General features: G+C 43.6%; 1 protein-coding gene across 2 annotated transcripts in view; it reads right to left on the bottom strand.

The window, feature by feature from the left end:
- Positions 1–10,243, bottom strand: part of CNOT6 (CCR4-NOT transcription complex subunit 6) — a 31,821-nt gene extending 21,578 nt beyond the window's left edge. For both annotated transcript variants that reach the window (XM_063168775.1, XM_063168777.1), the window contains exon 1: positions 10,094–10,243. The gene's annotated coding sequence lies outside the window, so the exon portion shown is untranslated. The remainder of the gene's footprint in view (positions 1–10,093) is intronic.
- Between the last annotated feature and the right edge of the window lie 2,017 nt (positions 10,244–12,260).

Genomic DNA, 12,260 nt, shown 5'->3' with positions numbered 1-12,260 from the left:
CACCTGATCAAGTGCAGAATTACTGAAACTTTTTGCTACTTTAATTAAAAACAGTACAAAAATTATGCAAATCTAGATCTAATAAAGTAAGAAGTAACAAGACAATTGGACAATATTTTCCATTTGTTGATGCAGTGCAGTATTACTTGCCACATAAATTACTTCTCAACTGCTGAAAAGTAGCAGGATAGAAAGCAATCTATTAAGTTGCTCAAAGATTTCATAAGAAAACAATAGCACATATGAGAGACTTTTTTTCCCCCTTTCTCTCTCCAAACTCCAATTGGAAGCTCACCCCAGACCATTCTTTTGTAACCTTGTGCCTTTAACCCTGAAGCTCTTTTCCATGCAATCCCAAGTTTCACTTAAAATGGGTTTCAATGACCTTCCCCACAAATATAAATGTTTCTTAAATTGACTGGTCTGTTTTGAATTCAAAGTTAATTTAGGATCTTCCACACCCTCTACCACTTGCACTGTGGTTTTACAATGCATGAAGCAGAACTAAGCTGGTCCTGCTGCAGTTCCTCCTCCCCAGGACCCTGTATTTCCACTTCACTCTTGCATCAGCATTGACTTTTGTCTGATAACAAAGGAGCTGGTGAAGAGAATTAAACTGGCTAAGGGGGAAAAGAGGAAAATATATTTAAGGGAGACTGCACTTGTGTGTTATTATTCCTGTAGAGCAGGAATGCATGTGTGGATTTGCAGCTGTTGAAATCAGGACAGCACCACAATGGCATTTCTGGCCACACTGACACAAAATCTCTTCTTCTATAGCAGGAAGCAAACCCTTGCTTTCAGCTACCTTCACCCAGTTAAACAGTAACACTGAACAAAGTCTGAAATCCTAACTGAAGGCAAAGTACATTGCATTTTAGATAACTTAAGGCTGTAGCAGGTTTAGCAATGTATAGGCTGATCAGATGTGTTAACCTGTATTGAAAGGGTTAATTTTTACTGTTAAGCTTTATTAGAATTAACAGGAATTTCTGCTTTCAACTCCAAACAGTGACCTTCTTCAAAGGGAATACAAGTACCTCTAAAAGATAACTACTTTGCAAAAAAATCTTTAAGATAATTTCATAGTGCTGTATTTCAGTTTTACTACAAAATTGCAGATTTGCCCTTTCCTACTCAAAGACTCACCACCCCTTGTTTAAAAAGTGCTTTTCCAACACGAATCAAGCTTGCTGCTTTCCCTGTCCTCTCTGGTGGTGCTTTACTTAGCAAGTCATGAATTTCTATGGGAACTTAATTACATTTCAGCTTGAAGTACAGGCAAATAAGCAACAACACTGTCCCTGGCCAGGATGACAAGGTGCAACATCTGGCACGTCCTCACAGAAAAGCCACAGCAGCTTGAACTGGGTTTATGATAAAGGTCAGTCCCTGCAGAATTGACACACTTGACTTGATGAGTTGAGTCAATGACTGAATTTATCCTCAGCCTGTTCCATGCCTGGGCAACAAACTCGAGAGTGATGTCAATACTGAAATCTGATGGAAAAATATTCATGGACAAGATACCATGATGAGGAAAGGAATCAAATACTCGATGCAACCCAGCTAAACCTCAAGTGCCCTGTGAAGTACATTTAATTTAATTCAATTAAATCCTTATTTAAAATTATTTGACATCACCTCACCCATCGAAGACATAAAACAAGAGAATTGGATGGGTTTTTTTGTATCCTGATACTGTTCCTACAAAGCCTTCTAAATTTCATGTTATCTTATTTCTATAAATGTCTTATTCAAAACATACTAAATTGAAACTTTGTTTTTTCAAAAATAAATCTTAATATATGCTTGTGGTTTTGTATTTCCCAACCACTAGCAGGTACACACCATAAGATGGAAGAAAACTACCATTCTGCTAAGAAACATAACTTGCTACATAATGCACACTTTGTTGCAATATAGTATACAATATATATTTATGTTACACATAGTTACTACATGTATTTTATACAGAATGTATTTTTCTACAATGTATTGTAACATGCAATATATCTGCAAAATATATTTTGCTACAATACACAAGCAGATAAACCAAAGTTCAGGAAAACAGGTGTGAGCCATCACTCAAGAGAGAAAAAAAAAATCCAAAATAATTATATCTACCTCTGAATTGAGAAATCCATGCTATAGTACATCAGAACTAAAGTCATAAATATTCTGAGGCTGAATAAACAGAAATTTAAGGACTGGCACATCTACTGAAATAAAACCTTACATTTAACTTTGTAGGCAAGAACCAGATCCCTCTATTGAAATACATACAAAGGAAACACCAGTGTTGCAAGAAACCACATATTTATTTTTTCCCTACTAGTATGCTACTTCAAGGCAAATACCAACTCTGTTGTGTAAACACCTATTATTTGTGGACTAGTACAAACACTCTTGGCATTTTATTTGAAAAAAGCTGTTCAAGTAATATTTTTTTTTTTACAGTAAGCATTTGGTATTGAAAAAATGAGGCTAGGAAAAATCTGATTGGGAAATCAGCTAAAGGTCAACACCTGGATTTTTCAGAACACATGCTCTAAGTTAAAAATTTCCTTTTGCCTGGTGTGGGGAAGGGGATGGCACGTACCAGCTGTGGGCACAGGGAGAACTGCAGCAGCACCAGGACAACTCCTGAAACACTCCCCCCTCCCAAGAGACTCAACTGTGACAGTGGGAAGGTGTCAACATCCCTTCAACCCAATTTATAGCTCAATGTTGGAATAATCTAAATTAAAATTATAAAAAAAGCTGTTGAGTCAACATGAAGTCAATTGATTGATTCCAAGTACTTTTTCACTCCCTAAGATCACTTTTAGTGGCTGTTAGCATAGTAAGATTTAATGGCTTCATCAGGGATGTAATGCTTCTCCATCCTATTTTGAGGACTTCTAAAACTGTAATTTTACACGACTGCCAATACAAACCCACGAGTTACCCTTCCTCTTTTTCAGACTTGAGATAATGCTGTGGGATATGAACATGCATGTGAACATGTGTAATAATAAATACAAGATACTGATTAACTCAATATCCATGAATTCATGTAAGTGTATCTGGAATATTATTAATCAGATGAGTTATTTGAATTTGCATATATAAGTTGTACTAGAGAAAACTCAGAAGCTGACAAATGCTTTAATATTCTTTTAAAAATCTATAAAGCTGTTAAAGTTCAGCAAACCCCTTAATCTAGCCAAAGCTGACTAAAATGAAACATAACCCTCCTGAAACCCAAGCAAAGCATCCTGGTTCAGATAAACTGGGCCATAAATGTCAAAGGATTTACTTGCTGTCTTCAAATCTGGAAGACTCCATTAGACTAGAGAGCACTGACTAGAAAAGGCTTTAAATTTTGGTAAGTTCAAAACTCAGTCATTTCATATTTTTAAGAAAAGCATATTAAATTTTGACCTGCAGGTATTTCAAATTTAATTAAGGTTTCTTTGTCCTTCATAACAACTTGTTTATGGAGATGCAAACTGGCTGGCTCCAGCTGGCAGTGGCAGGCATAGGGAGGATGTCATTTTCCCAACTTGTACTTTTTCTACCCAAGCCCTGCCTATTACAATTTCCCACAGATAAGCAATGTGCAGCCCCATGTTTTAATGGTGTACATGTAATCCTCTAAAGCTTGCACGGTGTGAAAAACTTGTTTACCATCATTTCACTAATGCAAAGAGGCAATTGCCACTTCCATGTTCAGCTGCTACAAAAACTAGTTTAGGTTCAGAAGAGAAATCTAAAATGGCCAGAGTAAAAAAAGAACAACTGAGGACAGAGTTTCTTGATGCCTCCATCTTCTAGACAGACCTCCAAGACAGACCATGATAAAAAACCCTCAAATTCCCACCCCTTCCCCTGCACAACATATAATCACTAGAAACACGATATCCAAATGTTCTCAGTGTTGCAAACATGGTCCAGATGATTAGAATAGCTCTTAATGATCAGAAATTGTATCTAATTATGACTCTAGTAAAAGGCTGCTGTATACAAAACAAACACTAACACAAAACCAAATTGCAAAGCAAAGCCTGACCTTAACTGGTACCCCTGGAACCACGCTGGCTGGTTAATGAGTACCACACAGCATTCAGCTTTTTGCACATTCTGTTAGTGTATTCTGAAAAGCCAATATATTAAAAAGATGTCAGCTTCACTAATTACTTTAAGAATTTAAATAAATTGCATTGCATACAGAATTGTGTACTGTACAAGTCAGATGGAACCTAAAAGACCAGCTTTAAAAAGGAGGAGCTGTGTTGTAAAACATTTAGCTTCAGGTTTTATAAAGGCAGAAAGACCAGGGCTTTTAAAAGCTTCACCTACAAATGTCTCCAAAAAGCTGAGAATAGCCTTACACTCCAAAACAATAATTTAATAAAACTCCCACTCCACTGCTTGTATCCAATCATATTTGACAATTTAGTTATGATTCTTCACAACACATGGAACACTGACTCTTGTTTAGGGGACCTAGTGCAAAATTTCTCATCTTGGTCCAACTCAGTAAGCTACTCCAAACACTGGCACGTGCACCAACATGTTCCTTACCACATTTTCCTTTATGTGTCTGCAGAATGCTTACCACATTTCTGTTGTTCCATGGGGGAAAACCAGAAGTCACCACACAAAACACTATTTCTTAGTCTTACAACAGAACTAAGGAGTAAGAGAGAACTCAGTTACTTTAAATGAAGTTTGGACATGAGCTCATTTTCAGCATTCCTGCTATAGAACTGAACCAGAGCTTGACAAGAGATGTCAGTGTCTACATCCAAAAATCTCTGCCTTCCTAGAACACAATTTCAAGATACCTAAATGCTTGTTAGTATTAGTGTTGCTAAACTAACTGAAGGTCAGGATGTTACAGAAGTCATTGCACAGTTGATGCTCAACCCATCTAGCCACATCCTGACAGTAAGCAAATAATTCACAGATTGGTTTTACTTCAAATTTAACCAACAAGCCTAAAAATGTTTTTCCACAACCACGCTCTTGTGCAAAAAGCCAACTCAAGTCTTCTTTCCTGTCCCCATGTTCCACTGCACCACCTCTCTCAGTTGTGTTGATGCAGCTTGTTTGTGAGACAATACTGAAAACCAACAATGATGCTCAGCTAAGAAAGTGGGGCTTCGAGGTTGTGGGGGTTGGGGTTTTAAAATAATGAAGTATCACTGCTCAGCCACATCCCTGGCTGGTTTTGAGCATTACTCTGGCAATGCTTGTACTGACATGGATGATGAGCAACCAAAGTAGCAGCTTTCCAAATTCTGCCCCTAGAGATTCCAAATTCTGACCTACTAAATCAGAAGAAACCATGAGGTGATCTAGTCCCCTGTACAGAAAGCACCTCTGCCATGACTGGCCACTGCAAATCTCCAGAGGTGGATCTTTCATGCTCCTCATCAAAACAGGATTCCTTACTAGTTTTAATTATTCTTCACCCTTATTAGTTGTTCCTAAAAGCTCCCGTTCCTGAAAAGACTCTGCAGATGAATTGTGATTCACACTGTAATGAAATTCCTCTTAATCCACAAGACCTTTGCTTTGTCAAACAAAGCTCCTCTGCTGGGTGAGCAACTGTTAAAACTTCTCTAAAACAATATTTAAAAGCATTAATGGTCAGTGTGGCATAAAATCCCCCAGTACTTTTTACATTCAGCCATTATGAAGCCATTTCCTTGCTCTGACAGGTGATACACATCAGATGGCACACGGCCAGCCCTGGTGGTGTTTTAGTTTAGTTTCAAACCCTCTGTCTTTGGAGGTGTTGGCTAAACGTGGCCTTTGTTGCAAAAATCACATGGAAGATTTGTCTCTGGAGCAAGTTTCTTCCTGATCCCTAACTTTGCAAACTGATTTATGCAGAGAGATACTTTTGTGGAGAGGCATTTAAGTTAGATCAATGGGCAGGATCCACATCTCACCCATCAATACACTCCAAAATAGCTCAAGCAATAAAGCTGTGTATTATTTGTAACATGCAGGATATGACATTATTGTATATTCCTGGTCTCCTAACCATGGCAAGATGCTGTGCCTTCATGACAGGATCCATCACTCAAATTCCTTCAGCATGTTCTGGAAAACCCCAGTTTTCCAACTGAAACTGCTGCCTTGCTGAAGAAAGGGGGAAGCTCAAAGGATGCTTTGGAGATACTGGTATTACAAAATGGAACAAAAACTTTAGGAAGGTCTGCAGGTAGGGAGCCCCTTCACTTGCAGAATAAAGGCTGCATACCAGGAACATGAACTAAGGTGCACAAGAGAGCCATCCAAATATCCAGGCTGTGATCAAATGTCGAGCTGGCAGCCTCCATAGAAAAACTAACAACATTCCCAGTCTACAAAAATCTGAAGTCAAATCAATCTCTTCCTGCAGATCTCCACTGTAGCATAAACTGGAATCCTAACAGCAAGTATTTTAGTTCTAAAATAAAAAACTGTATATATTTACTGCTCTTAGTCCCTCCTTGATTTATACACTAGACAAAAGGCCTCCAAGGCATTAACGAAAGGATTCATGTTGCAGTCTCACAAAAGGAAAAACTGAGTTGTTGCCAATCTTTGTTTTTTAAACAAGCACCATCTTGGAAGTGCAATTAGCAGCTAAAAGTACATGTTAAGCATTTAAACAGCTTTTTCTTTGGGACCTGCCGAAGCATTTGTAAACTCTCAAAGATGTCAGCTGCAGAAATTGCTCCATGTAGAAACTGAGAGTGCAGGTCCCCAAGTTTATGCCAAGGCTCCCTTGTTGAGTGGACTTGTACAGCCCAATTTCAATGTAAGAACATAAATTATGTCACTTAACACAATGCTAATAATCTTGCAGGCTATTGTACAATAATCACACTTCCAAGTGTGAAGCACCAACACTTTAGAAGGAACAAAACAGATGAAACCCTGCAGTGACTCAGCTTGAGCAATTTATGCATAAAGCTTTCAAAATTACACCATGGAGAAGGCTAAATTTAGACTGGAATCAGTAATGGCAGTGTTTTGACATGGGAAGTAGTGTAAAACCTCAATATATGGATTGAAAACCCCAGATACTTTGTATGCAGCTGGGCATGGCTCAACCTCTGCCTCATGCAACTAGAACTAAAATCTGGTGGTTGGGTCTGTGGAGAATATTCTTGGGGTGCTTTAAGGCCACTGGCAGCTTTTTAAAGCCCAATGTACACAACTGTAATCTTGCAATACTACATACACTTCCTGAAAATAGAAATAAGTGTCAATTCTTGTACATCCCTTCAATTCTGAAGACTGAAGGCATTCTCATTCCTAAAGATTTCTGTGTAGCATCTTTGCCTAATGTGGCCCTGTTTGAGGCTGGGGTGTAATGCTCAGACTGCACGTACAAAAGTGTACAGCCAAAAGGACGTGACAAAAACAGATAATAATTTAAAATTCACCAGTCTGTTAGCAAACAGAACCAGGGCCTCTGAAACAGGGCCTGCACAAGTGGATGAAGAATTCTGGTTCACCACATGGACTCCTGGCACAGTGGTGAGCCAAACAGCATGGCACAGTGTGCTATGAGCACTAATACTTAAGTTTTTTGGCAACAGATTAACAGAACCATTTTTTAATACAGCCACACTTTCAAATATGGATTCTTTTGTTCATATGTTGGGAAAGAATTTTTAGTTTGCTCGGTCTTGGAACCATTTTGAAGACAGTGGTTTCCACCACAAACATTGCACTTGGTTAAAATAATGTCTTGCTAACATCTAGTACAGCCCTATCTTGAAAAGGTACCATGCTCATTCAATTTGTGACCCTTCAGAACATGTTTTCAAGTCTTCATGGATAAAATGTCAAATGTATTTACCTGCCCCCGCAGTATTACAGTTTCATCTATCTTTATATTTCAATTCTTCCTCTAAAACTCAAGCACAGTAAACAGCCTGAACATGAGACTGTATTCAGAGTTCAACTTCAGAATGCAAACAGAAAAGATGCTTGGTAGGATCCTTTTTAAACATGGGCTGATCCAAGCGATTCAGGTGAAAAGTGAACAAAGAGTTAATCCAAATGCGAAGGGCTCCATTTCAGTAATAGCATGAATAAACCCCCACAGAAGGCTTCATTGCTAGCAGCAAACTCCACAGAGTCCAGATGAACCAGCAGGAAGAACAGAGGGCGGATAATCCTGTAAAATTACCCCAGTGGAAATGTTGATAAATTCCCAATTACGAGACCTGCTCTAGAATGAAAAGAAATGCGAGATACAATACAATTACCAGTCAACACTTGCACATCTTTGTATTTAAGCCAGACAAATACCACAGGTATTTCTTAATCCCTTGGATTTTGAATTAGCTACCCACTGTGCTGAAATCTAGATTATGAAAATAAGCCCTAGATAGCAAATGAAAAAAACAGGCAATCTGCAACTCTAGTTACAAAGCAAATACCATCCATGAATTCCTATTTACAGCGATGCAATTTTCTATGCGTTTGTGGAAATACAGATGGCTGTATTAAAAAACAAACAAACAAAAAACAAAACAAAAAAAACCCCACAGAACAAAAAAGCCAACAAAACCTTTAGCTTACTGAATTTGTTTTGAATATAGTTCTCACATTACACAAAGCAAAGCAGTAAAGAATCTGGTTAGAGAAGACCTCTAAGATCATCAAGTCCAACCTAGGACTACAACCTATAGGTTTCGTATGAATTTTTAATGTTTGTGGAAAAAAATGCTGATAAAATACGTGTTCACCATAGATACCAAGACACAGACAGGTGCATTAGATATCTCCTTTTCTAAAGCCTTGTCTGATCCCAGGCTTATCGCTCTCCATAAAATTCTGGAGGAGGAAAGGCTGTCCTGCGAGCCCCAGCACGGACCGGGGGGTGCGGGATCTGCCCACCGCCCGCTCCCCTGCACGATGCGGTTCGGCGGGCAGCCCAGGCGCTCACTCCCCGTGCCCCAGGCGAGGCAGGGACCCCGCTCGGGCCCCGCCCGGTTACGGACCGACGGTGGGGCCGCTGCGATCGCGATTCCAACCCCGCCGCCCCCCGCCCCAATTCCCTCTGTTTATCCCTGCATGCGCCTGTCCCGCGGCCGCGCGCGCCCGCCCCCCGCGCCTCCCCATTGGCCGCCGCCGCTGTCACTCACAGCCCCTGCGGCTCCGCATTGGCCGCCGCCGCTGCCACTCAGGGCTCCCGCCCGCCCCGCCGCTCCCTCCGCCGGAACGAGCGAGCAGCGCTCCGGCCCCGGCGCCAGCGCGGCCGCGGCTCCCGCTGCCGGCGGGGCGGGGAGGGACGGACGGAGGGCGGGCGGCTGCCGCGGCTCCTTCCGGAGCAAGCGAAGCGCTCCGCTGACAGGCAGCGCTGCCGCCCCTTGGTGCGCGCCCAGCCAGGCGGATCGGCCTCCGGGGAGGCAGCGGCGCGGGGCGCCGTGCGTGGAGGGTGGACGAGCAGTTCCCCCGATTGATGTCATTTCCCTCGGCCTTTTGTTAAAAATTATTTTAAACTCAATTGCACGGTGAGGGAAAAAAACCAAAAAAAGCCAACAAAACCAACAAAACCTACCAGCACCAATAATAATAACAACAACAACAAAAACAAAAAAACAACTTCAGGCTTCCAGATGCCATTATACTAATTTCTCTTAATTGCCTCTCGATGCAAACACAGCCGGGCTCCTGCGCGGCGCCGCCCGGCCCGGCTCCCTCCCAGCCTCCTTCCCTGCCTCCCGCTCGCCGGTGGGCGCTCGCGGGGCTCGGCCCGGCCGTGCGGAGCCCCCTCCCCGCCGCCCCCGCTTCCAAAGCCGCCGTTCCCCGCCGCCTCCCCGGCCGCGGAGCCTCCTCCGGGCGTCCTCGCAGCAGCGACTGCCCAGGCCCAGCACACCCCCCCCGGACCCCCCGCACGTCCAGAGGGGCCTCGGGCCCCCCTGACACCCCCAAACGTCGCGGCGCGGGGGCTTCTCCCCGCCGAGCCCGAGGGTCCCCCCTGGCCGTGCTAGCGCCGGTCCCCCCTCAGCGCGCTCCTCCCGCAGCGCTGCCCCCCCACCCCCCCGGGCAGAGCCCCCCGCTCCGGGCCGGGCGCCGGGGCCGCCCCTACCTGTGGCTGCAGCATCCCCGTCCCCCCGCCGCCCTCGCTCCGCCGCCTGCCTGGCTCTTTGTTTCCTGCCGCGGGCCGGACGGGAGAGCGGCTCCCCCCCGCCTCCTCCTCACACTCATTGAAAGCAAACAAGCATCATGGCGGCGCTGGCGGCGGCGGCGGCTGCGGGCGGGCCGGCCCCCCTCCTCCGCCTCCTCCTCCTCCTTCCTCTCCTCCTCCTCCTCCTCCTGCTCTCCGCTCCGCTCCGCTCTCCGCCCCACCTGCCCAGGCCGCCCGCACTGCGCGCACGCTCCGCGGCCGCGGAGGGAGGCCGGGGAGGGGCGGCAGGGCCGGGGGGGATGCGGAGGGAGGAGTTGGGAGCGGGTTTGGGGGTACGGCTCGGGAAAAGTGGGCGAAAGTAACGGGGGGGCTGCGGAGGGAGGCTGGAAAGCCGTGCAAGTGGGGCATGGCAGGGAAGGGGCTCCCAGCAGGAGCCCAAGGAAGGCGAATGGGAATAGTCACTTGTTTGGAAAAGAACTTTTAAATTCTCCTGAAAAAGGCCAAGTGGGGAACTCAGCCTTGAAGTGGATGAGCTCAGAGACGATGTGGGTGATAGGCCAAACGCTTTTTAGGAAAGACAACATGTCTTCTATGTTTGTGTTTTTAATGGGAAACCAGTGCCTTGGATCTTTCCCTGCGACACACTCCGGAACAATGTTTACTGTGAAATGTCCCCCAAAATCGCCCGCAGCACCTTCTTGAAACTCACATTGTGGCTCACGTAATTTTCTCCATGAACTGATTATTGGATGCAAACCAAGATACTTAGAAAAATAAAGTACGTTCTCATTAAGTGTTATTATTACTGTCCCTGCACAACAAGACTTTATGATGAGAGATGCCAAGTGAAATGATGGTGGGGAAGTGCCATCCATGGTGTAATACTAGCAAAATGCCTAAATAATGACTTCCAAAATAAGGATTTTGTCAGTTTTTCAGAGGGTTAAAATGCTGAAGCATTGATGATGCTACAGCAAATGAGCACTTGGTACATACCACTTCATCCAAAGGAATAGTGAAAACAAAAACATTGTCCCAGATACCCAGAACTGTCCCAGAGCCCTGTTCATGGTCTGGGAAAACTGAATTGGAATTGAGGCCTGCATTTAGGTATGAGTGGACATGTAGCTGGAAATAAATGGCACTCACACTGTTGTGCAGCGAGGCATTCTCTTTTAACTCAGTGTGAAAGAGGATGGTGCCAGGTCCAGCTTCTGAGGAGCACCACCCCCATCCGTGGAGGTCAGTGCTTTGGAAAACATGACCCTGGCATGCTGCTGACCAAACCTGCTCGCAGAACGTCCTCCACGGAAGGGTTGACACTTGGCTGGAAATAATCCTGCTATACTTCAGATTTCTGTTCAGCCTTATCATATCATATATCTGAAATGCTCTTGGATGATAAACTATCTCCTCTCCACATGGTGCAGTCCTGTGCTAAGATATCCGAGCCTGCTCCATTACGGATGCGCACGGGCTCCGGCAGAATGCCGTATCTGCTTCCCCGAGCTGGCTGGCTCTGGAGAGCTGACAGTCATTCACAACTGACTCCAGTAGCTCTACTTGTCATTCTCCTGCACTGCATGTCTTTTCTTTCTGATAAGCAGCTGTCCTGCACATTCTTCAGTTAATACTTTCTGGGTCAGATATGGCCTCAGTAGACTATATCATTTTGCCCAGAGCAAATTCTCCAAAAGCAGTAGGAAAGCCTTTGAATACGTTGCAGGATTTTCCAGGAATTGCTGCTCAGCAAATAAAATTCAGTTGATCATAAGTCTCTCTAAAAATGCTTGCAGGGAACCTTCATTCCTCAGGGATGGATGCTGGGGTAATAGTACATTAAACATGGAAAGGTCTACTGACAAAGGCCTGCAACACTGCAAGTGGAGAACCAAGGCAGAAAATACTGTAATTCTCAAATAACTGAGATAAGCAAATGAGAACATTAGAGAAAATATTTTAAAAGCAATTACAAACAATCCTGTATAGATTACCAGGAGATCACTGCAATTTGGCAGATTTCAAGTTTGTGAACTTTATTATGATTTTACAGGTTATTTATAAAAAAGTCAATATTTGGAGAGCCTAAACTTACAGCCTTTTATGTCAACAATTTTTTTAACCGCCA

This window comes from Melospiza melodia, chromosome 14 (genome assembly GCF_035770615.1).
Source record: "Melospiza melodia melodia isolate bMelMel2 chromosome 14, bMelMel2.pri, whole genome shotgun sequence".
Classification (NCBI taxonomy): Eukaryota; Metazoa; Chordata; class Aves; order Passeriformes; family Passerellidae; genus Melospiza; species Melospiza melodia.
The sequence above is the reverse complement of the archived record's forward strand: the minus strand, read 5'-3'. Positions and strand labels throughout refer to the sequence as shown.